A 27,825-nucleotide genomic window follows, 5' to 3' on the forward strand; every position below is an offset into this window, starting at 1 on the left:
AACAGACTGAGCCACCCAGGCATCCTGTGAGGAGTTGTGATTTGATGAGAGGTATGTTTCTATCCAGAAATTAGGTAACGGTGGTTTTCTGCTCACTGCACTGTTAGCCAAGAGTTTCTTCCAGTGTTCAACTCCCTCACCAATTCCTTTGTGCATGGAATTTAATTTACCACAGACAGTTTTTTAAAGCCAATTTTAAGAGTTTAGTGAAATTTCTCCTCCCATTCTCCCCACAACATATAGGAGGCAAACATCCAAGAACCTCTCAATCTCTCTTATTCACAAGGAGGCTTAACAAGTGCTCTAGGTACATCAGAGAAACTTCACTGTGACACAATAATGGGCCTCTGCCCCAGGAGAGATTAGAATTCCAAAACCCCTTTTCCTTGCCTCTTGAAGGATACTTTTATGTTTGACAGGGAGTCAAGATCCTGTCTATACCAGAAGTAAAGGCATTCCGGCATATTTACACTGTGAGTGTTCCCCCCAAATACTGATATATAATAATACAATTTCAATAACTCAAACATTTTCACTTATCCTAATTGAGTTTTAAATATACTCCATTGGTACACTCAGTTGATATAAGGTGACCAATAGAGTTTATTTATGGTGACCACAACAGTTGTCTATTAACTATAAATGGGTCAGAAATTCTGCAGGTTGGTCTGAGTCCTCTCATATTTTACCATTTACCAGGAGGGTGTCCTCTGAGCAGCATCAGCTTCACCTGGAGTTTGTTAGAAATGCAGGTCCTCAGAAGCTCCTGGGTGGCTCAGTTGGTTAAGCATCAGACTTCAGCTCAGGTCATGATCTTGCGTTCCAGTACGAGCCCCGCGTCAGGCTCTGTGCTGACAGCTCAGAGCCTGAAGCCTGCTTTGGATTCTCTTCCTTTCTCTCTGCCCCTCCCCCACTCGCACTCTGTCTCTCTCTCAAAAATAAATAAACATTAAAAAAATTTTTTAAATAAAAAAGAAAATGTAGGCCCTCAGCCTCACTGCAGCCCAGATATTTGCATTGACATTAAAGTAAAAGATGCCCTGTTCTAGGCAGAGACTCTGTGGCTATTTGTGGTGACAGGCCAGTGTGTCTCCCCCAAGCCACACTGCCCCATCCATTGTGGACTGATATGTTGGCAAAAGACCAAACAATAAATTTCTAGAAAAGTTAAATTACAAAACAATGAAAATAATATTTTTAGATGCCAAGTTTTTCATGTGTATGTGCTCTACAGTTAATTTTGCAATCTTTTCTTTGTACATATGTGAGTGAACATGAAAGGGAAATATACAAGAAAAATTTAAAAATAATGAATATAGGGGCGCCTGGGTGGCTCAGTCGGTTAAGCAGCTGACTTCAGCTCAGGTCACGATCTCGCGGTCCGTGAGTTCGAGCCCCGCGTCGGGCTCTGGGCTGATGGCTCGGAGCCTGGAGCCTGCTTCTGATTCTGTGTCTCCCTCTCTCTCTGCCCCTCCCCTGCTCATGCTCTGTCTCTCTCTGTCTCAAAAATAAATTAAAAAAAAAAGTTAAAAAAATAAAAAAAATTAAAAAAATAATGAATATAATGAATAGCATGACATAATGCATAACATAACCATATTAAACATAATACCATTTATAGAGTGTTTCTATGTGCCAAGAATTCATTGTGCTCTACAGTTTCACATAGTATATCACAAGACCCTCATGATTCTCTGAGAGTTTGTCAAGTTCATATGCCCATTTTGTAGATAAATAGGCTAAAGTTTAAGTTAAACAACTGCCTGAGGTCACACAGCTATAAAGTATGGATCCCACATTTGAATCCAAGTTCTGTGTAGAATGAAAGCCTAAAACTTTTGCCTTCTCAATACTTCAATCTGATCTTTCCAAAGAAGAGGGAAATCCAGAGAAAACACGTATGCTGTATTATTTCTGGAAAGTCAGAAGACTTTCTGCTATTACATGCTATTGATGCTATTACAACAATGCTTTCACTCTACCCTCTAAGCTCATTTCTGTTATTGTCACTGTAATAAAATTGATTGTAAGGGACTTGCTAGGCAGAAATAAAACTGCTGATTTTGGGGAAAGTGGGGATGGAGAGAGAGTGGTTGAAAGTGAGGATGGTTCATTAATAGGATAAACACTATAATTTATTACTCAAAGGAAAAAAAATCTTATCTTGAGCTTTACAATGATATCATTATCAAAGAACTCCCTAGAGTGGGGAGATATGTAACAAAGGACATTTTGGGAAATAATATACAATTTGGGAAAGGAGTTATTTGAGTCAATATGTATGCTTTCAGCAAAATAAATAAATAAAGTCCAAAAGTTAACACATCCCATATTTAATCCTTATTTCTTTTTTTTTAATGTTATTTTTAAAGTTTATTTTTGAGAGAGAGAGAGAGATAGAGAGAATGAGCAGGAGAGGAACAGAGAGAGAGGGAGACACAGAATCCAAAGCAAGCTCTAGGCCCTGAGCTGTCAGCACAGAGCCCGATATGGGGCTCGAACCCACTAACCACGAGATCACAACCTGAGCTGAAGTCTGATGCTTAGCCAATTGAGCCACCCAGGCGCTCCTCAGTGGAGATGAACTTCTGACATCTTTAGAGCAAGAATTAGGTTTCATTGTTTTTATTTATTCCCACATCATTTGAGGAGAGCTGCTTTCTAGTGAAGATTATACAGGCAGGCTCCTCCATGACCTCCCTTGTCCTCTGAGTGGCGTCGTTTACTGGCACCTGTGCTCAGACCTGAGTACTGACCTAATGTTCAAGGCAAATCTATTCTTGGCAATATCTGATGTAGTCTTCAATGTGATTATTGATTCTGGTCATTCAAGACACTCGCCGCCTACCATGCCAGGGATGGCTGTCACTGAGCTATATTTTTTACATAGAGCTCATTTTATTTTCCTCCCATCATTCTTTTCTCCTATGGGAGAGGAAATATTACACAATTTTCAGTAGATTAGAATTAGCGATCTATCTGCTTTGCAAATGATATATTAAAGATAAGTGTGTATGGAATGTGTAGAGACCAACATTTCATCTGAGCAATAATCTAACAGGCACTACTGTAATAGTGCTCCTACCATTTGTTAATTGAAAATCAATTGGTTTCCACGTCCAAAATGCTGCAATTACCTGGACAACTACATCACACCGACAACATTTTCTTATGTGTTATTCAGACCCTGACAATTAAACCAGAAATGCAACATATTAATTCTCAAAGCCCTCATCCTTCAGTTGTTTCCCACTTCATCTTTATGATTAATTCAAAGATGGTCTGGCTCAGGGAATATCACACAACTCTGACCAACAGATATTTACAAAATAGAAATGAGGTGCTGAAATTTTTTAGAATTTGGTGCCAAAATTTTTGTCAGTGGGTATTTACAAAATGTGAATGAAGTGCTGAAAGTGTTGAACTTTCTGGGTAAGGGGAATTTGTACATTTTGTTGGTATCGATTAGTCAAAAGACACAAGTACAAAAGGGGGAGGTAATGTGTTAAATATCTTCGAAATTACCAAAGTTATAACTGGACATGAACTTAGAGATAATTTGGTTTCAAACTCCTCAGTTTGCATGTTGAAAACAAATGCAGATGGATGAAATGGCCAGTGAACTAGTTAGTCAATATTCTTTCTTCTCTTGTTGGATTTACAATATTCAACTTGACAACAACAGAAGTTTAGCTAGAACCATATTGTACTCGATTAGGAAATTTGGTTGTAGTTTCAGAGAATATAGGATTTATTCTGAAAAAGTGTAGAGTGCCCAGCCGTTTCTCTTCTTCTTCTCTTTCTCTTTTGTTTTTAAGAAGTTCTTTCAACAGCATAGCAGATTGGGCTGTTTCTTTATCCAGTTGCATCACTATTCAGGGGTCTTCTTTAAGAAATGTTTATTATAGAGGCACCTGGGTGGCTCAGTTAAGAGTCGGACTTCGGCTCAGGCCATGATCTCACGATTGTGCTCTGTGCTGACATCTCAGAACCTGGAGCCTCCTTGGGATTTTGTGTCTCCCTCTTTCACTGCCCCTTCCCTGCTCGCATTCTGTCTCTCTCAAAAATAAATAAACATTACCAAAAATTTTTTTAATTTATTTTATTATTATTAACCCCATTTAGTAGATGAAGAAGTAGGAAATCTTACCAATATTTTCGGTGTCCAATAGAATATAAACAATGGAACAAAGCCTTAAATCTTCATCTTATAACTCCAGATCTCTGGTTTAAGCTCCCTACAATTTCTTAAGTGTTAATATTCACTTACATCTGAATAACAAGACCAAAACCAACTGCCTGGGCTTAATAGGGTGAAAATGCTTTTGTCCTTGGAACGCCAGAGTTGTCTGATTTTATTCCTAGTACATGGACTAGAAAGGTAAGATGTACCTAATGACAGTGAGATAAAATGACTCGTGGCACTGTGCTTTTGGGGCAAAATGGAGTTCGAGAGCTGGAATCCCAGCCATCCAGTATTTTATTACATGGTCACAAGTGTCACTGTGTGTAAGAAACAGTGAAACAAGTCTGCTTTAACCCTCTTTGGCACAGGGATATGTGCCAAAATACCTTTTGAACGTGTAAAGAATATTTTTACCCATCTCCTGCACATTCTTTCATATTCAATATTGTGTTTATAGAAATCTATTTCTGAAGGAAGAGTCTTAATGATACTTTAAGTGAATGAATTAATTAAAATTTAGTATGGTATATATATATATATATATATATATTTTTGCTTAAAAAAAGCTATTTAGAAGCTATTCCAAAATCATCCAATCTATAAATTCACATTTATAGAGTCTATCAAGAAGCATTCTGGCTAGATAATAATTTTGTATTTTGGAATGAGAAACATGAACTGTAATTGATATAGCACAATGACTTAACACTTTATAAATCTCTTTTTTTTTTTCTTTGGTCCTGGTTGCCAGAGAAGCACATTCATTTAATCTTTATCAGAAACTGGAGTTGGCTTTCAACATCAACCTTCCGGTAGCTTATCTCATTTCCTAAAGTGAATTTTTTCAGAGGTATCACAGGGCTAAACGTGTATAAAATATCAATTACTGTGTTTCTCATCGTTGGGTGGGTCTTTATAGATTTCAAAATGTCACAAACTTTACGCCGATCTTACAACCAGCCACTGGGTATTTATTTATTTTTAAATTAAATTCAAAAAATATTTCTTTATTTAAATTATTTATTTTCTTGTTTATTTATTTATTTTGAGAGTAAGAGAGAGAGAGTGTGAGTGGAGGAGGGGCAGAGAGAGAGGGAGAAAATCCCAACCAAGCTCGGGCCCCATCTCACGAAGCTGAAGCGAGATCATGAAATGAGCCGAAATCAAGAGTTGGCCGCTTAACCAACTGAGCCACTGAGGCCCTTATGTATTTATTTTTTTAAAGTAATCTGTACACCCAATGTGGGACTCAAACTCATAACCCCAAGATCATGAGTAGCATGCTCTACTGACTCAGCTAGAAGCCCCAGGGTGTTTCTTTTTTGTTCAAATTTGGAGTTTCAAACAAAACAAACAAAAAGAAAACACAAATAAATAACAAACCTCCTCCACCACCACAAAAGGCCCAGACTTTAAATTTGAGAGAATTTCCCCCCATTGTGGAGTTGGAAAACCCGCGGAAGAATACCTGAAACTCCACGCCTGAAACTCTCTTCCCCTTTTTAGCCAGCCTCCTGGACACCTTGATATCTGATAACATATTTATGGTACACCTGGGGCCAGAAAGATTGAGTACTGTTTATGTTTTTTAATTCTCTATAAGCTTTCCTTTTCTTATCTGCCCGATGAAGTTAAGCTTTTTAGTGCATTACATGAAGCAACATACCTACGGCACATGGTATAAATGTGAATATAATAAGTGAGAAGTTACCAATATTGTTTATGACTACATGGTTGATTTGAGGGGCAGAGACTTGCTCCAGAAGTTAGAATTTCTGAAATGCTGTCCAGGAGGCACTTTATAAGCTGAGTTAATTGAATAAAGTTTGCAGCCTCCTTAGAGAACATATTTCAGGATAAATAAACAAGGTTAACCATACCTACTTTATCTTATCTCTAGTGAAGGCAAAATCAATTAAGGCAAATGAAAATAATTTATTGCTATTCATATAAACTCTTATGTTAATTTACATATGGTTCTTTAGTTTCTTGGGGCTAATTTAAAAACCTCCAGGAGGCGCCTGGGTGGCTCAGTCTGTTGAGTGTCCAACTTTGGCTCAGGTCATGATCCTGTGTGCACACATGCGTGTGCACACAAGAGGGGGAGGGGAAGAGAGAGAAGTCCAAGCAGGCTCCACAGGGCTCCATCTCACAAACATGAGATCATGACCTGAGCCAGAATCAACAGTCAATCCTTAATTGCCTGGCAACCCTGGATATGGAAGCATTTCTTAGGCAAGAAACAAAATTTTCAAACCACAAAGTATGACTGCGTTAAAATTAAAAGTTTCAGTTCAGGGGCGCCTGGGTGGCTCAGTCGGTTGGGCTTCCAACTTCGGCTCAGGTCATGATCTCGCAGTCCGTGAGTTCGAGCCCCGCGTCGGGCTCTGTGCTGATGGCTCAGAGCCTGGGGCCTGCTTCAGATTCTGTGTCTCCCTCTCTCTCTGCCCCTCCCCCACTGTTTCTCTCACCTTCAAAAATAAATAAACATTAAAGAAAAAACAGAAAACAAAAAACAAAAACAAACCTCCAGAACACTTTTGAGGGACCATCAATATTATAAGTATGAATATTTAGAAGTATGACATTAGAAAAAGTTTTGCAAAGAAAAAAGTGTAAGAAATCAAGCCTTAGGAAAACTGCTTGCCCATGAGTCATCCCTCCAGAAATAATTGTTTAAATCATAGAGGAAAATATTTCATCAAATTTACTTATTAGCACAACTTTACTGTGGAAGTTTTTCCAGAAAGTTTAGGAACAATAAAACTTAGATACAAAGCATAAATTACAACAAAAAAAGATAAATTATAAAAAAAAGAAAAACATTAATTACACAGAAAAAATAGAACCTATAATATTGGCCAAAAATTGATTATTTATTACATTAGACTAACTATACTTACCTTAGTCTATTTTAATATTATTATTTTCCACTTGATCTTGTTTTACCCTTCATTATTTTTAATCCATGAGTCTTAAGACACATGTTGGAAGATAGAAATCACGAAGTTAATACAAAGCACGGATAATTTTTCTTTAGTAGCCTCTAAAGAATCTGGTAGTTGGGGCACCTGGGTGGCTCAGTCAGCTGAGCATCCGACTTCAGCTCAGGTCATGATCTCGCGATTTGTGAGTTCGAGCCCCGCATCGGGCTCTGTGCTGACAGCTCAAGAGCCTGGAGCCTACTTCGGATTCTGTGTCTCCCTCTCTTTCTGCCCCTCCCCTGCTTACGCTCTGTCTCTCCCTCTCTCTCAAAAATAAATAAACATTAAAAAAAATTAAAAAAAAAAAAGAATCTGGTAGCGCTCAGTTCTGATACTATCATTTGGAAAAGATTTTCCCTTTAAATATACATAAGCGGGGTCAGTAATTAACAAGTTTATATTCCTATAAATAAATATTTAAAGTTTCTGTCTACTATTTATCAGAAAGTTACATTTCCTTAATTTAAAAAAAAATGCCATCTATTGATGATACAGAGTGGAAAGCTATTGCATTAAAAACATGGTCTTCCTAGATTACAGGTTCTTTAGAGAAAGAGAGTATTCTTATTTATCAGTATAATTCAAATGTCCAACATAAAACCTGTTTGTATACATAGTGGTGGATTAAAAGTTCTTAAATTTAAGGGCACCTATATGTGGCTCAGTCAGTTAAGTGTCCAACTCTTGATTTCGGCTCAGATCATGGTCTCACAGTGTGTGAGTTCGAGCCCTGCATCGGGGTCTGCACTGACAACATGGGGTCTGCTTGGGATTCTCTCTTTCCTTCTCTCTCTGCCTTCCCCTGCTTGCTTTCTGTCTCTCTCTCTCTCTCAAAAATAATAAATAAGTAAACTCAAAAAAATTTGTTAAATTTAACTATCCTATTGAAGTAATTACCACCATGTGAAATGATGTCCTCTTATGAGTAATTCTAGGGTTTTTTCAGGTGCTAAATTTAATAATTTAAGGGGCGCCTGGGTGGCTCAGTCAGTTAAGTGGCCGACTTCGGCTCAGGTCACGATCTCGCGGTCTGTGAGTTCGAGCCCCACGTTGGGCTCTGTGCTGACAGCTCAGAGCCTGGATACTGTTTCAGATTCTGTGTCTCCCTCTCTCTGACCCTCCCCTGTTCATGCTCTGTCGCTCCCTGTCTCAAAAATAAATAAAAAACGTTAAAAAAATTAAAAAAAATTAAAATATGCAAGTTTGCTTTTTCCTAACAAAATTAAATTTCTGAATTTATTATTGTGATGTTTATTCAAGATATGCTCAAAATAGAGTTTATCACTTAAAGACTTAGGAGTGTTCCATAGCCTTGTCCTTTGTCAGTCAGTGATCTACACCCAAAGGGTAGAAAAATTATTATTTTTTTAATGTTTATTTATTTTTGAGAGAGAGACGGAATGCGAGTGGGGAGGGGCAGAGAGAGAGAGATTGAGGGAGACACAGAATCCCAAGCAGGTTCCCGGCTCTGAGCGGTCAGCACAGAGCTACACACAGGGCTCAAACTCATGAACAGTGAGATTGTGACCTGAGCCTAAGTCAGACGCTCAACCAACTGAGCCACCTGGGTGCCCCACAAATGGTAGAAAACTTCTTAAAGTAGTTTTAAAAAAATATTCAAGAACATTAAAGAGTTTATCAATTAGGAAAGCCAGATGTCAGGCCTAAAGGTCACATAGCCAGAGATAAATCTCACACCACACTTGCTGGGTCTACTAGCCACTGTAGCTACAGACACCATTGCCATCGTTGTTGCTGACCTAGATGGCAGAATCGTCGTCCCACTGCCCTGAAACCTGGATACCTCTACACCCATCACATCGCCCAAATAGACTTGACTCAGTTCTGCTTCTTCACATTGCCCATGTCTGAATCAAAGTCTCACATAGCTGAGTCTGACTGGCAGATCCCCCTTCCCATACCAGCACCCTGCATGCAAATGGAAGTTCCGACTTTGGTTCAAATTGGAGGTCCCTGGGATGCATAAAATGAAATTTTCCCAGATGGGAGGATATTGAGAAAGTGCCGTATTATAGGAAACATCCCATAATTCTGCCATAAGTTCTTCCTCACCTCTCTGCCTTCACTCTTTCCACATATCCTTGCTCTCTCTGTTTTGGTCATAATTGTCTTTTTAAAACAAAGTTATCTTTAACAAATGGATTTTCATATATGCTGTACTTAATTCTCCATCAAAAGATACAATCATACTCGCCTTACTTTTCTCAAAGACCTTGAGAGAAAATAAAATAAGATAACTTGTAGACACTTTGAAAAGCAAAATATTTGTTTAAATATATGATATTATTATTAATGTAAGTATTCATTAATATCTTTATGGAAAGACTAGAGAATATTAGATTTACATCATCATGGTCTCAGGAAGATCATTCCTTAGTAGATTTATCATGCAATCTACTAAAGGAGGTGAAGAAAGCCTAAAAACATCCTTTTTATAGATAAGCACGAATAAACTACTTATTAATTAAAAGAGTTCTTTAAAAAAATCTAAAGAAATTTTAGCTATGAGACTAATGTTTATAGATATTAAAGATTTTTTATTAATTAGTTTTAGAGAAAGTTAGTATAGTTATTAAGAATATGAGCTCAGTCAGTCAAGCATCCAACTCTTGATTTTGGCTTAGGTCATGATCTCATGGTTTGTGGTCACATCAGGCTCTGTGCTGACAGCACAGAGACTGCTTGGGATTTTCTGTCTCCTTCTTTTTCTGTCCCTCTTCTGCTGGCACTCTTCCCACCCTCCCCCCAAATAAATAAATAAACATTAAAAGAGAGAGAGAGAGAGAGAATGAGTATGAGCTCAGAATTGGCCAGACCTAATTCTTGGATCTTTAGTTATTGGCTTTGTGGCTAAGAACATTCTTTAACCTCCTTAAGTCCCAGTGTCCCTTTTTGAAAATTTATCCTATATGGAATTATTATAATTAAGTGACATACTATGTATAAATTACATGCCACAGGATTTGGCATATATTATGTGATAAAAATGCAACTTTATACAAGTATTACATTATTTTATATGTCAGAGTAAAGGGATTGAAATCACAGCATTTAACTTCTTCCTTTTGTGAAGGGTGTGTGTGTGTGTGTGTGTGTGTGTGTGTGTGTGTGTGTGTATGTGTTCCTTTTGAAAGATGCCTGATATACTGAATCAGGAAGGAAATCAATTGTTGCCACTCTTGATTCTTCTTACTGGAATGAAATCTTTTTTTTTTCTATCACATAATCTGGAAAACAAATTTAAAGGTGATATTTTTTCATAATCTCACTTTTAAAATGGCCTTAACATTTTTATAAAAAAAAACCCTACTAAGCTGAAAGCTATGCATAGCATTTGCCTTTTCTCTTATATAAATCCCATTATACATGTTAACTATAAGGTATACCTGGTGAATTAAAGTATCTTCCGTTTTTAGCCAGCGTTAATCACCCTACTCTTGATGTATTAATCCACCAATATTTATAAATATTTGTTTTGCCATTATATAATGGAATCTACTTTTTAAATACAGGTCTCTGCTTTTATAACCTCTAAAAACTGGTTAATTGCTGTTGAGGCTGGAACTGATCACAGAAATATTACTGATGTTAAGATTATACCCATACTTAGATGATTTGCTAATTGTAATTTAAATGATAAATATTTTAATAGAAATTTCATTTGCTCTAAGTACACATCAATATGACTCATTTTTATAACATTAACCTATTTTAAGTTGTTAAAATTAAATTTGTTGTTAACCATTGATTAACATTTATTTTCAGTGAACTTTTGTGTGATGAAAATATGATGTAATAGCTTAGACTTTTTAAGAAAACTTAGGGGAGAAATTAGAAAATAGTGCAGACTTCTACATAAAATACATTTTGAGAAGGAAGAGGCAAGATGTCTCTTATCCAAAATGGAAGTATTCTTTCTGAAAATTATTCTCATCATCTGTTGGGAAATATTTGAAATAGGAAGGATATGCCAAAAATAATATACTTTTTAAAGAATTCGCCTATCTTAATATAAGACCTTCAACCTAATCTACCAAAGACAATGTCTGTTTTGAGATATTGATCTAGAAAGTTGTAACAAGAATACAAAGGGAAAGACCAAGATAATTTTCAGCTTTTGGCATTCAAAATAGGATTACACAACAGTAAACGGTCTTGCAAGCCAGGCTGTTGAAGTGAGGAAGGATTTGGAGATTGCACATCAAAATCCTTTTCCCTATGATAAAGATGCCAGACCAGATAGCCAGAGATGCCTGACTTAGAGTTGGAAGTATTAACCAACCTTTGACCCACCGTGGGCAGATATTTGTTAATGAGAAACTTTGTGTTCAACGAACCGATTTCATTTTCTTCCTGGTACACAGCCAAACTACATTTCCAGCTCTTTTGTAGATAGATTCTGACCATGTGTCTGAGCTCACATTCAGGCCATTAGAACCTGAATGGAATGACTGCGTTATTTTTAGGCCTTACCTACAGAAATCTCTCACATGTAATTTGCTCCCTTCTACCTTTGCTGACGACAAAGGTAGAATTGTGCTATGAGGAGACAGCACTTTTAGTGTGTCAAGTCACTGACATTTGGGAGTTACTTATTTTGGTACACAGTTCTAATAGTTATTAAATAAGGTAATCTAAAAATTGCCTGGCCCAAGCCCTAACCCTTCATAATTCCTCAAAACTGTTATGTATTTAATGTCAAGTACTTTAAAAATTCTAAGATTAAAGTAGTAAGAATGTGCATTTCAGATGAAAGCACATAAAGAGGATGGAAGTTAGCTATTGGGGGTACCAAAAACAGAATAGTTTTCTAATCATTTAAAGAATGGTACAGAGTAAAGGAAGAACGTGTTTACTTTCCCAGAAGTTACAACCTAAAGCAATGGGTAAAAATCACAAGGAACTATGATTTGATCTAACTAAAAAGAGACTTTACAAAGACTGTAAGAAATTCTCTTCCTTGCAGCCACTAGCTCGATCTAAGTGACTACATTCTGGTATAGACATCTCTCCATGATTTATACATGGAAACTACATAAATACTACACATATGTTACACACTCTTCTACAGAAGAAATATGTTACATAAAAAACATACTAAATCTTCAGAATTTAGTGTGAGGAAATATGTCTAAAATATTAAGAGAGGAAAAAAAACCTACCAGACACACGAAATAGTATCTTTAGTGTGTTTCAAAAGATAGAGCTTCAAAAACCTTTCAATGAAATTATAACAGATAAAAGAATAAATTATAAATAGAAGTCTTTTTTTGTTGAAAGGAACTTCATTGCTCTTTAAAAATGTCAAAATACAAAATCGATCCCCCCCAGATGAAGGCTCGGAGCTAGCAATGTTTCACTATTAATGGAATTAGAATACTCCGGCTTCAGGTGTTCTACTTACTACAGGAAGTTGCATAATCTACCAGCATCCTTGCAAATTTTTATTATAGAAAGTTCTTATTCAAATTTTATCCTCTTCAATTGAATTGAATTTATCCTCTTGGAATAACTGAAGAACTTTGTCATTCAAACTTAAAAAGCATGAATTTAAGTTTCTTAAACGTAAAAATCCTCAGGACCGTGAGTTGCTGACAATTGTTGGGCAACAGTCTCTAAATACCTGTGTTCTACATCATGAGCACCACTAACACTTATATATTGAAACACGTACTTCTGTAATTATAAATCAGCTTTGGAGACATACCACTGAAAAGAATTAATTCTTCTTTTTTGATCGTTCATTTATTTATCATGAGAGAGAGAGAGAGAGAGAGCGCACGAGCCAGGGAGGGGCAGAGAGGGAGGGAAGGAGAGAATCCAAAGCAGGCTCCCCACTGTCAGTGTAGAGCCTGACACAGGGCTCAATCCCACCAACTATAAGATCATGAGCTCAGCTGATACCGAGAGTCAGACGCTCAACGGAGGGAGCCATCCAGGTGTCCCAAGAACGAATTCTTTATTAACAATGGAATTTACTTATTTCTGAGTTACTTTTCAAATTTCCACAAATCACTTCACTTACATTTATGGTAACGCATTGCCCTTTGAAGTAAATTTACCCACAAACAAAGGAAGGGACTGACAGAAAGTTCCCAACTGTTTATTTGGACACATGAAAATATACTTTCAACTCCTAAGGTTAGAAGAGGTCCATACAAAAAATAGGCCAACACATGGACATGCCCAAGACACAGTTTGTACATTTCCTCTGAAGTAAAGGATTCCCCGGGTGCCGGTGGCTCAGTTGGTTAAGTGTCCAACTTCAGCTCAGGTCATGATCTCACTGCTTGTGAGTTTGAGCCCTGCATCAGGCTCTGTGCTGACAGCTTGGAGCCTGTAGCCTGCTTCAGATTCTGTCTCCATCTCTCTTCTCCTCCGCTGCTCATGCACTCTCTCTCTCTCTCTCTCATGTATAAAATAAAACATAAAAAAAAAAGAAACTTAAAAAAATAAAGAGATAAAAAAGCAGTCCTAAGACTGGTATTAGAAATATCATAATGAAATAGTTTTTGTTGTAATGGATTTGTCATGATATCACATAATCTTTAAAATCTGGGGCATGTATTTATAAGTATTGATATATAAAGAATTGAACGTGGTATATGATACCATTTTTCAGGTTTAGGAAATTGTAAAGGTGCTAAAAAGATTTTAACATATTCTAAACAGAAACATTAAAACAGAACACAGTAATAATTACCCAAATTATAAAGCAACTGAACTCCAACAACTATTAATTTAACTAAGAACAGGAACAACTGAAGAAAATAAATTAAATTGCAGCCAACTAATGTGGCGAGGGGGATAATTTGTCCTATAGACTTTTGCAGAACATTTGTGAAAACCTTCTGCAGCATTAGCTAACATTATTACATTGTATTGAATATTGATTATGCTAGAGAAAAAAAATACTAGCTAAGAAATATGGATGTAATATTCTGAGATGAAAATAAGGCTATACATTACTAAGCAATCTGTTTATATTGCTGATTTAATGACCTCCATCATTATTTATATTCTTCTTCTAGAGGCAATGCATTCTCTTCTGAACCTTGAGCCTCCTTCACTATAAAGTTGGATATTATCTTTGTGGCTGATTGTGAAAAATCATTCCAAATCCTCTTTATATGAAATAGGCTTCGAAGAACCAGAAAAAAATAGTCTGCGGTTTTTACGCTCTTGTTTCTTATCCATTTTCTCCAGTATTTGTTGCTGGGGAATAAAACAAATTATTACAACAAAGCATCCAGAGACAATACAGGCAACTTTAATATGTCTCTATGGTGTTCAGATTACCAAGGAGTGATTTCATTTAGACAGGTTCACGCTAATTAAAGCACACATTATGACTCTACGTTTATACAGTGAATTAACTTATTTTTTGACTGATATGATTTTATATTTGTACAACCCAAGAAATTAACTATAAACCTATGAGGAATATAAAAGTATTCAGTAAATGACTGATTAAATGATTATCAACAAAAATTGATAGATTTTCTGAAAACGATAATTTTAGGGAAAATATAATGAGAAAAATGTTCTATTTATACAGCAGGACACAGTTCAGTGATCAGAAATAAATTTATAAAGAAAGATACGAGTGTAGTTTATAAAAAGAATTGAGTGTGCGCTACTAACATTATTTAATCAGGGAAGAAAGGTGCATCACTCAATAAATCTTACAGTTACTGGCTAGAACATTTAAAGGCGGGGCAAATATCAGCCCATATTTGTTTTAAACAACAAAATACATTGACAGATAGATCAAAGGCTAATTTTAAAAATAAAGAAACCATACAACTAGATGAAAATAAAAGGTAAATTTTGTTTTAATAGTGGTGAGACAGTAAAGATCATTTTAAGTAGGCTACAAAGGGGGCACCTGAGTGATTCTGACTCTTGATTTCAGCTCAGGTTATGATCCCAGGGCTGTGAGATGGGATCAGGCTCCATGCTGCGTGTGGAGCCTACTTCAGACTCTCTCTCCCTCTGTGCTGTCTTCCACTTGAACTCTGTCTAAAAAAAAAAAAAAAAAAAAAAAAAAAAAAAAAGTGGGCTAAAAAAAGCCATAAGGTAAAGATTGTTAAATTTGATTTCTGTTTTTTAAAAAAAAATTTAACATTTATTTGTTTTTTGAGAGAGAGACAGAAGGTGAGTGGGGGAGGGGCACAGAGAGAGGGAGTCACAGATTCCAAAGCAGGGTCCGGACTCTGAGCTGTCAGTACAGAGCCCAACATGGGGCCCGAACTCATGAACCTGGAGATCATGACCTGAGCTGAAGTCAGATGCTTAACTGACTGAGCCACCCAGGGGCCCTTAAATTTGATGTCTAACTAAGCATTTTTCCAAGATGAAGAATTAGTAAACAAGCCCAAAGACAAATATCAAACATGAAAAAAAATATATTTACAAAATATATTACAAAGGCTCAATGTCTTTATTCTATAAAGAATTCTTACATTCACTAAGAAGGGAATCTATAGCTCAAAATAAAAATCGATAAGAGCATACAGAAGCAGTTTACACCTTTTAATTTATTATTTGCCTATTTTTTTTCAATAAGTAATATATTCAGAGTAACCAAAATCCAAATGATATACACTGATGAACATTGAAAATTCATTCCTCTCCTTGTGCCCATGTCCACACCATACCTCCACCTTCTGGACAAAACAAGTTTTAGTAGTCTTTAAAATGTATCTGTGCAGTGTTCATTCATGCAGACATAAGAAATGGAAATCTGCAGGTTTATTTCCCCTCGTTTTACACAAAACATACCATATAATATCCATTCTTCTGTACCACACCTTTTTTGGGGGGGAGGGGGATGTACACACTAATGTGGAGGTTTACCTTTTTTTCCACATAGAATTCATTCTCATTGTTCACGTGTCTTTACATATTTCACTGTGGATATGCTATAGTTTACTTAACAGCTCCCATAAAGATGGGCCTTTGGCTTGTTTTCAGTATTTTGCTATTATGAACAGGAATGCTATGAAGAGTGGTGTACATAGGTCATTTTCTACGTTTATCGGTATATCTGTAAGATATATTTCCCAAAGTGGAATTCCTGAGTCAAAGAGTAAACGTAATTGCAAGATACTGTCAAGTTTCCCTTTATTAGAGGTTGAACTATTTCACCTTCCTGCCAACAGTGTGTGAGTGTTCCTCTTTTCTCAAAGCTCTGCAAATAGAGTTGTCAAATTTTTAACTTGTTAACTATGTGGATATTACATAGATGTATACATATATATGTATATGTACATATATATATATATATGTGTGTGTGTGTTAGTGTAACTTTTAATATGAATAAGAATATCTTTTCCTGTGTTTCACCATTATTTTTCTTGTTTGTGTGTGTATGAATACATTATGCTATTTGTTTTGTTTGTTTTGCTTTTGTTTTTTCTTGAACTTGCAAATAAATTCAATTTCTATACAGTTGAATGATTAAACTTTTCTTCTGTGGCTCCTGGGAAATGTTTTAGTAGTTCCAGAGGCATAGATAGAAAAGGCCTTCCAACTCCAAAACCATAATACAATTCCAACCTGTTCTCTTCAATTACTTGAAGGATTCATTTTTGTAAACATTTAAGTTATTGGCAATTTTGTGGTTTAGACCTGTGGTTGGGTATGAAATATTAATCCAATTTTAATCCACTTCTAAGTGACTACTCTTTTGTGTAACACAATTGAGTAATAAGTTCATAATTACCACTGCTGACTTGTGGTACAAAGGGTTTTTAAATATAAATTGATGCATAGCCTTGATTATACATTTAGAAATATGTTAAAACAAAAACAATATATTTTCATAGAAAAATTTACTAATGGATAATAATGCTGATTGTGAGGGACAATAGGGACTTTCATACATAGCTGATGGGGGGTAAATTGTGAAACCTTATTGGACAGCAGTTTGGTATCATCTATCAACAATTCATGTGCACATAATTTTGATACAGCAATTCTAATTGTAACATCAATATAATCACACAAAAATGTGCAAAACAACATACTTTCCCATTAAGAGATTCATTAACTCTCTTCAGATACATTGACTCAATGCCATGCCAGAAGCTGTTGGAACATGAAGTAGCTCTATATGTATCAGTATAAACTTATTTCTGAGAATTATTAAATGATAAATAAATATTCAGAATAGTATATAATGTAGAACACTGAAATTGATGTAAACAAAAATATATGTGTGTATAAAAATATATGCTTTTAAATATATAAAGCATATAGTGTTATGAACATAAATATGATTAACTACATTATTTTAAAATAGTTTTAAATTCAATGAAAAATTGTGAAGATAGTACATAGAATTTCCATATATCTCACAATCTTTTTCTTCTGCAACGTCTTATAGTAGTATGGTACGATTTTCGAGATTAATGAACCAACATTGATATACTGTTAGTAACTAAAGTCCCTAATTTCCCTAATTTCAAATTCTTCTCGTTTTTCTCCATTGTCTTTTTTTGTTGTTGTTGTTCCCAGATCCCAATCAGGATAACACAATGCATTTAGTGGTCATTCCTCTTTAGGTGCCTGTTGACTGTTGACTTAACTTTACTCAACCTTAACAGTTTTGAGGAATACTGGTCTGTTGCATCATAGGATACCCATCTATTTGAACTGGTCTGATGGTTTTCTTATGATTTGATAAGAATTTGAGGTTTTTTGGAGGGAAACCACAGATGTATATTTCCACTGCCATCACATCACATCACAACAGGGGTGCACACCATCAAACGTGACCATCACTGTTGATATTAACCTTGATCACTTGGCAGAGGTAGGGTTTGTCATGCTTCTTCACTGTAAATTTATTCCTCACAGCCCCATGCTAAGGCCTTTTGAAAAAAGTCACTCTATGTCAGTCTACATTTAAAGGATGCAGAGTTATGCTCCACTTCCTTGGGAGCGAAGTGAATGCATAAATCAGTTGGAATGCTTGTGCACAGGATTCATTTATTTATATCTGTATAGACTCATAGATATTTATTTTAAAATTTTGATTATAATTTAATACTATTTAATTTTTTTTTGCTCGAATTGTTCCAGCTTTGACCTTTGAGAACTCTTTTAGTCAACTCTTGTGCCATAGTAACATACCTCCTACGAAAAATAAAATTTGGTTTTTTTTTTTTAGCTCTTTCTTACTTTCTCGTTATCTGAGGTTCTGTAGGCTAACCTTGTGTGTTTTCTACTCCAGTCCTATAATCAGTTATTTCTCCAAAGCTTCCTTTTATTGGATAATTGTATTAGAAACCACTATCCGAGCAAGTGTTCCTTATTAGTGGGATGGGTCTGCATCTAGACCCTCTTTGTAGACAGGACAAAGAAATATATGTGTAGATACTAAGCTTTGTGCATACCTGTACCTGTAAATATTTCCATGTCTAAGCATCTGAGTCTATATTAAGGCAAACATGAATTCTTATGGATGTATACAGCTTTAATTCATTATAACATGGATCATTTTAGTTCCCTCCCCTTGCTTATTTGCAACTTCTCACTCCAATAACGAGAAATCTTTTTACTATAATCCACCATCTATTTCCTCAATTTGAATATGCATTATAGTTGTATCAGACCAATTAACCTGGATCATCGTGGAACAGAACTTTATCGACTAGATTTTAATTTCATGCAGTTTTTTTTGCCTTTAATCTTATAGACTTCTTTCATTTCCAAAGTAACCAATTGAGCACCTTCGCTCCATCTCACCCCTTCAGTACTATGTTGGCTACTCTGTGACTTTTGCAGTTCTCTATAAAATCTAGAGTTACCTTGTCAATTTCCACAAACTAGCTTACTGGTACTTTAATAAGAAACAGACTTTTTGTTTGTTTGTTTTTAAAGATTTTATTTTTGGGGCACCTGGGTGGCTCAGTTGATTAAGTGCCCAACTTTGGCTCAGGTCATGATCTTGCAGTTCTTGAGTTCAAGCCCCACATGGGGCTCTTTGCTGTCAGCGCAGACTCTGCTTTGGATCCTCCGTTTCCCTCTCTTTCTGATCCTCCCCTGCTTGCACTCTCTTTCTCTCTCTCTCTTTCTCTCAAAAATAAATATTTAAAAAAATAAAGGTTTTATTTTTAATCAATCTCTGAACCCAGCGTGGGACTCTAACTTACAACCCCAAGATCAAGAGTCATGTGCTTTACAGACTGAGCCAGCCAGACGCCCCAACATATTTCTAATTGTATATAGGTTTTCAATTTTCTATTTTATTTTTTCACCCTGAGCATATATTCTTCTAAATCAATCAAGAGCAGCAAAAACAGTCTAGTTCATGGAGATCAGGCCTTAGTACCATTCTCCATTTTATAAAGTTTGATTGTGTGATATTTAATTAGATAAAAGGTCCCTTCTCAATTTAAAGAGACTGCTTAGATAGAAAACCAAAAGGAAAAAAAAAAACCTTCATCAAATAATAAGGATAAAAGAGTAAAAATGTAATTGAAATTCTAAGATCATATTTACTCATTTGTGTATTGTGTTCTTGTCACAGGTTTAGCAATAGAGAAAGTGTAGAATTCATGATCCCTAACCTATATAACCTGGTAATCTAGAGAAGGAATTATAAAGATATCATATATGGCAACACAAACTTCATGAGCACAGGGATCTCAGCTAACTTTTCTATCCCTTAATTCTCAGGATCTACTTATTCCTGGAATATCAGTTTCCTGAATGGAATATAGTATCAAAAGTTACTTGTTTTCTCTTAAAGATACTTTCCTTCTACCAAAGCACAGCTATGTATATTCTATTTTCCATTACTTTAAGAGGATAGAATTTCAACATGATTTTCCAAATATATGTAGTCACTTCATAACTTTTTTTTAAATTTTTCTTAACGTTTATTTATTTTTGAGACAGAGAAAGACAGAGCATGAATGGGGGAGAGTCAGAGAGAAGGAGACACAGAATCTGAAACAGGCTCCAGGCTCTGAGCTGTCAGCACAGAGCCCGACGCGGGGCTCAAACTCACGGACCGCGAGATCATGACCTGAGCCGAAGTCGGCCGCTTAACCGACTGAGCCACCCAGGTGCCCCCATAACTTTTAATCATTATTTTTCATACCAAGTAGGTCAAAACATGACTAATTTTAATCTCATAGAATGGCATAAACAATGCAGAAGACTGATAACGGTTACTGACTGCAAAAAGGGAGGTGATTTCTGATATGTGGGGTGCTAGAAAATTTGTAATTTGAATATCGGAGAAGAGGTCATAGGTGCATAAAATCTGGGCAATTATAGAAGGCTCAGTGACGCAGGTAAAGAGAAAAGTGACTTTAACAGTGATATGTGGGCAACTGTTACTTTTCGGTTTCACATCCAAATACCATTCTGAAATTAAGGGCATCCTTCATTGTTACAGATGCGGTCAGAGGCAGAGATTCTCATTATTGGAAGCACAAGACATTGAGTATTTCCTCTTAGGTAACTCCTGGGAGATAGGGCACAGGCATATGATGCAAGTTTCTGAGCTTCTGTGTAGGGCTCTGAATCTTGAGGCAATGAGCCAAAGAGGGAAGACCATTGGAGACATTATCCAGGGATGCCTCCATGGTGTGGTGATGGCCTACTTCCATCCTGAGGAGGTTGGTGGAGTGTCTGATATTGGTGTTACCAAAACTGTGTGAAACACAATACTCTTGGCCACAACTTTGGGCAAGTTCTTTGCTAGCCAGCTTCTTTGGTTCTCACCCATTGTGCAAGCATTGTGCAAGCTGGAAGTTTGTGAATGTTGAAATACAATTTCACCCCCTTATTTTCCGCTTCAGTTAATCAGTTGATTACTGTTGCTTGCAACTGACAGAAACAAACCACTATATTCAAGTACTAAAAAGAGAGGATAAGGAAATAACTTAAAAAAAGAAATTCCAAGGCTATACAATAATGCTTACTAGGAAATCTCCCTATTGATAAATAGATATCTACCGAAAAATATCAAAACCCTCAGTTCATCGCTCCATCATCTGAAATACATTCTGCAAAATGATATCTGTATTTGGACTAAGAGATTAGAGAAAAAGTAAAGTATGACAATAAAATTGGCTTTAGGGAAAGAAGGGAACATGGGCTGCAATAAAGGAAGTTAGATAATTGACAGAGGGTGCTTTACAGAAATATCAATATAGAATTTCAGTAGTAAGAATGGAGAATTATACATCGCTTATACTGCTTTTGAAACAGTTTCAAAACGCAGTTAAAGGGGAAGCAGAAAAAAATAGTCTGTTTTTCTTGAAATTAAAATTCTAAGGAAATGGGAATCCTCATGTAGTTGAAAACAGATACAGCTTAATGAGCTATAATAAAAAGAAGGCGATTTTTCCTTTAAATTCGTCTTTCTTAATTGTGTGATCATGTGAAGTCTCTGCCTCCATCTATTTTGTTTCTGTCTCCTTCTCAGTGCTTATTTCTGCCTTTCTTTCACATGATTGTCTTCTTCCTGCACACCTCTTTTCTAATAATTAAATCTCTTCATTTTTAGTCCTTGTCTGCCCCACAGGTTCCTGTACTCACTGTCTCTCAGTTCTTGCTCCTCTCACCTAGCTTCATTGGGCATGTCTTGTTCCAGTGGGGGTGGGGGGGCGGGAAACCAGCATGTAGCTCTAAAACAGCTCTACTGGACTCATTACTCCTTCAGGGAAAAATCGGTGCAGTTGGACACTGCTTTGTTCTCTATAGATCAGACTTTAATACGATTGGGACACAGCTTGCTTCCCAAAGAAAAAGTCTTTACATTGCTGTTTGTTCCCAGTGAACAAATATTCAAGAAAATAAAAGTGAGTGCACATATAAACTCACATGTGTACATTCTATTTCAAATGCCCTCCTTTTCTCCTTTCCACATCTCATTGTTAATGTGACCAGTAGTCTTCAACATATGGTGCTCCAGTAAAGTCTTTAATTCTCTGTGAAGGTCTGTGAGACTTTTTTTTAGCATAGCTGGGAATGACATTTACAAACAAAGCATATAATATAAATCCATTACTTATGGTATTGACAAGGTATGAAGAATTGATTAGGGAATTGTTCTATGTAGAAAAACAAGTAACTGATGACAGTCATTTTACACCCACCAGAATGTAAAAATTAATATGTCCAAAGAAATTAAGTGTAGATGTAGAAAGAAGGCAAGATATAAAATGGCATACATTTTTTTAAAAATGCTAAAAAAAGGGGCGACTGGGTGGCTCAGTCAGTTGAGCGTCTGACTTTGGCTCAGGTCATGATCTTGCAGTCCATGAGTTCGAGCCCCGCTCTGTGCTAACAGTTCAGAGTCTGGAGGCTGCTTTGGATTCTGTGTCCACCTCTCTCTTTGTCCCTCTGTTACTGGTACTCTGTCTATCTGGCTGTCTCTCTCTCTCTCAAAAATAAACATTAAATTTAAAATAAAATAAAACAAAATGACATACAATTTGATTTTACGTAATTTCTTACGTTTATTGAATTTTTAAAAAAACATCATATGGAATGTCTTTTAAATTCTTTTCCTCTCTTTTTGCTTGGATTGGCTTTCTTCTATTTTATGGGTGGGGCATGTTCACTAAAAGCTTTACTTTAATAGCAATACAAATAATTTCTTCCTGTGTGTGATTTGCTATTTTATTTTCTAGGTGATATATTTGATGAACTGAAACTCTTAATTTTAACGCAGTCATACTTTGTGGTTTGAAAATTTTGTTTCTTGCCTAAGAAATGCTTCCATATCCAGGGTTACCAGGCAATCAAGGATTGACTGTTGATTCTGGCTCAGGTCATGATCTCATGTTTGTGAGATGGAGCCCTGTGGAGCCTGCTTGGACTTCTCTCTCTTCCCCTCCCCCTCTTGTGTGCACACGCATGTGCGTGCGAGCACTCTCTCTCAAAATAAATAAACTTAAAAGAAAAGAAATACTTCCTTATCCAAAGATACTTTCATGTATTTTCTTCTTAATGTATTATAATTTTTTTAACATTTATGAATTCAACCCACATGGAATAGATCTGTTATTTATGTAGGTGTCCATGTTCATTTTTCCACATAAAAATTTTATCTTACCATCTTTAAAAACTCTTCTTTTCCTACTGATCTGCAGTATTAGATAAGTTATAAATAAATTTGGCTTATCAGTATAGTCTATTTCTAGGTTCCACGCTTTCTTCCTTTGATTTGTTTTTCTACACTTGTATCCGTTTACCTTGTCTGATTCAATTGAGTTATATAATAAATTTTGAGGTCTGATAAAGCAAATTGCACCATTTTTTCTTGCTCAAGATGGGCTTGGCAATTATTGGACTGTATTCTTTCATGTTAATTATAGAAAAAAACATTTATCAGGTTCCATAAAATATAAAAACTACCTCGGGCTGGATAGTAAATAGTTTAGTCATTACAGGCCATATGGTCTCTGTTATAACCACTCAACTCAGCTATTGTAGTGTGAAAGCAGTCACAGATAATACATAAGTAAATGGATGTGTCTGTATCTGGGAGGGGGGAAAAAGCTTTATTTAGGTGGAAGGCTGGATTTGGCCTGAGGTTTGTACTTTGCTGACCCTGTTATATCTATTGCATTACCATAGAGGCTTGGATCCTTAAACAATGTATTACTTAGTGTTGACTTTTTTTCTTTTTCATTTTATATAAATGTAATCTTAATATACGTCTTCTGAGATTTATATCTCTCAATATTTTTTTCAGATTCATCATATTAATGCATATGCCTACAGTCAATTCAATCTCTTTGATGTCATATTTTATTTAAATGTTGTTACATTAAAAAAAAAAACCCAAAAAATAAATAAATAAATGCTGTTATATTTTTCTAATGGGTGCACACCATTTTATCTGTATGAATTCTCCAAATATTGACTACTCAGTAAGTTTTCTTTTCCATTTCTATCTACCCAGTTGACCTTCAAAATGCTAAAAAATTGCTCCAAAATTGGTCCACTGCCAATATTCCAAAGACATGAAACATAGTCTCAGATAATTATTTTCTATCACATTAACAGTGCTTCATGACATGTAAAAAAATGATAGAATTGGGCATATTTAGAGATCAAGGTAAATTTTAAGTTGCTCTATTTTGGTCCTCATTTCCTTAAGTGAAAATGTAGAAATCTTTGGGTGTAAACAGTGCATTTCTCCTACTCTTAAAGGTATCTGAAGATTTCATTCTCAGTGTGGTCCTCAATATATTAAATGGAATGTGAAATTTACTTTCATTAAGTGTTGACTAAACTCAGAAGTTTTAGGGGATCCTGGTATTCTGGCTGGGATTCTTTGGGATAAAACTGAGACATATGATTGACATTTTCAACAACCAGATGCTTTCTATAAAGAAACATATGGGAGGGATTATGTGCTGGAAATCTGGGTTGCAGAAAGTGGCCCTTTCACCTTGTTGAAAGTACCAGGTGCTGCTTTGGAAGACACCCTCAGAAGAAAGGATGTTTACCCTCTGCTTCAGTGAAAACAGGCCACCAAATCCTTTGTATACCCTTTCAGACAATTTCCCAACAAAACGAATCCCTGGGAGGATTGCCAGATTACAGGCTGAGTCACCACAGTGAAAGGTAGTCATTAGTATCAAGTTTTAATATATTCCCTTGAAACAGGATTCAGATAATGGTTGGCCACCTCCTCTCACCTTCAATTAAGAGCTTAAGACCATCGACCATCCCTCTAAGTTCTACTGTATGCACTTGTCCATTCCTCCAGTTCAGAACTTTCTTTCCATTAGTCTCATTTGTTTTCAGATTAATCTTGGTAAAAACTGTCAAAATGTTTTCCATTTCTTTACCCATCATCAGCATCCAAGTATAAATTTGTCCTTTTTTTTTTTTAAGGCCAAATGTGTACCACAGTGAACAAAAGTAACAGTAAAGAGAAAAATGTATAAGGTTTTATCTGGAGCCATACAGTTAATTGTGTGTTGGCAGTATTCGGTGTACCTTCATATTGAATCCTTCTGTATTTGTCTATAGGAGGTACAAAGTAATCTAACTTCTGCTTACTAAATTTCAGCTTATTCACCAAAGACTTGAGCGGTAATATTGTGCTAGTTACAAACTGTCTTTATACAAAAATGACATATACATCATATAATCGGTTCATTGATCCACTCCTAAGTTTTCTTTTTATATTTTTAAATTTTTATTTATTTTTGAGAGAGAGAGGGAGAGCACAAGTGGGGGAGGGGCAGAGAAAGAGAGAGGGAGACACAGACTCCAAAGCAGGCTCTAGGCTCTGAATTATCAGCACAGAGTCCAACATGGGCCTCGAACCCATACTGTGAGATCATGACCTGAGCCAAGTCAGACATTCAACCAACTGAGCCACCAGGAGTCGCAGATCCACTCCCAAGTTTCAGTGAATATATTTGTTTAACTATCATGAAACATTGTCTTGTGACAGACGAGCCTCAGTTACAAATAGATTAGAGGACACCCTTTTTTGAAATTTCTTCTTGAATTTTGTTTACCTGTCTTCACCACCTTCCCCTGAACCTGTTTTTTTTTGTTTTGTTTTTTTTTTTTTTTTCAGCGCTCTACTTTCTATCTCGTTTATTACATTCATGCATTCCAGTTATGGTGTACAGAATTTTGATTGGGAGTGGCTTATTTGTATATTTTTACTTCTCAGTAAACTCTGCTTTCCTCCTTTTCTGACAATACACATTTATTTAACAATACTATCAAATAGAAATTACTTAACTTCTCATCTTGATGAAATTGAAAAGCATTGTCAATTGCCGATCAAAAACAGAACTCCCACCAACACTAAATTGAAGCTCGTGATTTTTTTTTTTTTAGTTACTTGACCCTCTGTCGTTGTATGTGAGATCAAGCCTTTTCAATTTACTCAGAATGGCTGACTAGGCTAAATAGTGAGTATCCTTGGGCATCCCCAGGGGATTTGTGCTGTCTGAAGCATGATTCTTCTGCTAAAAAGTGACTAAATGAATTGAGTCTGGAAATGGTCTCCTGGACATGCTTCTCTTTTGCATAACAACAAAATATACTTTGGGGGACCCTTTATCATGTTACATTAAAAAAAAGACTTCTAGGAAAAATTGTCCATTATACGCTGAGAAGAATTTAAAATATTATTAAGTTAACTTCTCTAGTTTCTTAAATTAACTGTAGTCTGTGTTTTTGAGTTTTCAAGTTCTTATTAAATATTTGGGATCAATGTTTTCCTTGATTTAAAAGGGTTGCTTAGATAAGCAAAGACAAGATGAGCACAAATGAAGCATGAGTCTCAAATTAATGCTGTTAAAATTCTAGGTTCCAGAGAAAAGATTGTGTGAAAGTCATTCTTTCACACCTGAAGCTAACTGAACTTGGGAGAGATGGCTGAGGTATTTAGACTGCCAAGGCTGGATGCAAAGGGATTTTGCATTTTAGTCCCTCTCCCACCCTGATCCACTTTCCACACTTCTCCACCCTATGCTTTCGACCAGAAGGCTCATGCCTAAGGGTCAGTTCACCAGGGTTCCTTTGCTTTCTGCCTTCCCACTGGTGTCAGCTGATCGGAGGCACTGGCAGGATTCCCGGGGAAGGAGAAAAAGAGTATAGTTTTTCCTGTTCCTTTCCTGCTTTAGGCTGCATTTCGTGGTGCTAAATGGATCTCTCTATAATTTCTAGAGCTAGAAGACTGAGGGAACAAGATTAATGGAGAAGACATGAATAAAGGGAGGAAGATGACCAGTGGTGGCATGGCCAAAGAGGGGTTTTGGGGTCAAACAAAATATTTATTTAGGCGTGCCTCCTAGCCTTGATGACACCATTGTATGAATTACTAAAAAAATCCCCTTTCAATAAGATGATTTTCTTTTTTGTTCTCTCTTTTTAAAAAATTTTTTAATGTTTTTATTTATTTTTGAGAGAAAGAGAAGGAGGGGGAGAGAGAGAGAGAGAGAGAGAGAGAGAGAGAGAGAGAACACTAGCAGGGGAAGGACAGAGAGGGAGAGAAAGAATCTCAAGCAGGCTCCATACTGTCGGCACAGAGCCAGATGCGGGGCTCGAACCCACGAACCATGAGTTCATGGCCTGAGCTGAAATCGAGTTGGACACTTAACTGACTGAGCTGCCCAGGCACCCCTCAAGAAGATGATTTTCAAGAAAGCAGGTCTCTCAGAAGATATGGTATACAAAGGCTCTTTTCCTGATCTTGATTGATACAGTCTCTCACCAGGACTTGTCTTCATGAGTGGAACCTAGCCTAGACTTTGATCTCTATTCAGCATCTCTGTGGGGAGCCTTTGTCTAGTGCACTTTTACACAAAGACAGCCTGCTGCTCTGTGTCTCCTGGGGTTTTACTAAATTTGCCCTGTGGCATGAAATGTGTACACTCTCCTCCATTTCCTCTATGACGTATTTCATAAACACTATATTGTTCAAAAAAATATGCAAGTATCTGTGAGTTTGTTTTTCATCTTTAGGTGCTCAAAGAGGAGAACGAGGTGACAGCTGACATCTGGACTAAATGATATATGGTTACACAAAGAAGTGTATGAATAGCTAGATATCAGAATGTGAAATAGAAATTCTGTTATTGATGAACATAAACTGAAGCCTCAAAATTGTGGATAATTTCTAAC

At 36.2% G+C, this 27,825-nt stretch overlaps 1 long non-coding RNA gene across 1 annotated transcript in view; it reads left to right on the top strand.

Annotated features, from left to right (window-relative positions):
- Positions 1 to 393: 393 nt before the first annotated feature.
- The window catches only part of LOC132667533 (uncharacterized), a 37,466-nt gene continuing 10,034 nt past the window's right edge, over positions 394 to 27,825 (top strand). Inside the window, exon 1 of the long non-coding RNA XR_014137671.1 lies at positions 394 to 477. This is a non-coding gene — a long non-coding RNA (uncharacterized LOC132667533). The remainder of the gene's footprint in view (positions 478 to 27,825) is intronic.

This window comes from Panthera onca, chromosome B2, assembly GCF_046562875.1.
Source record: "Panthera onca isolate mPanOnc1 chromosome B2, mPanOnc1 haplotype 2, whole genome shotgun sequence".
In the NCBI taxonomy this organism is placed as follows: domain Eukaryota; kingdom Metazoa; phylum Chordata; class Mammalia; order Carnivora; family Felidae; genus Panthera; species Panthera onca.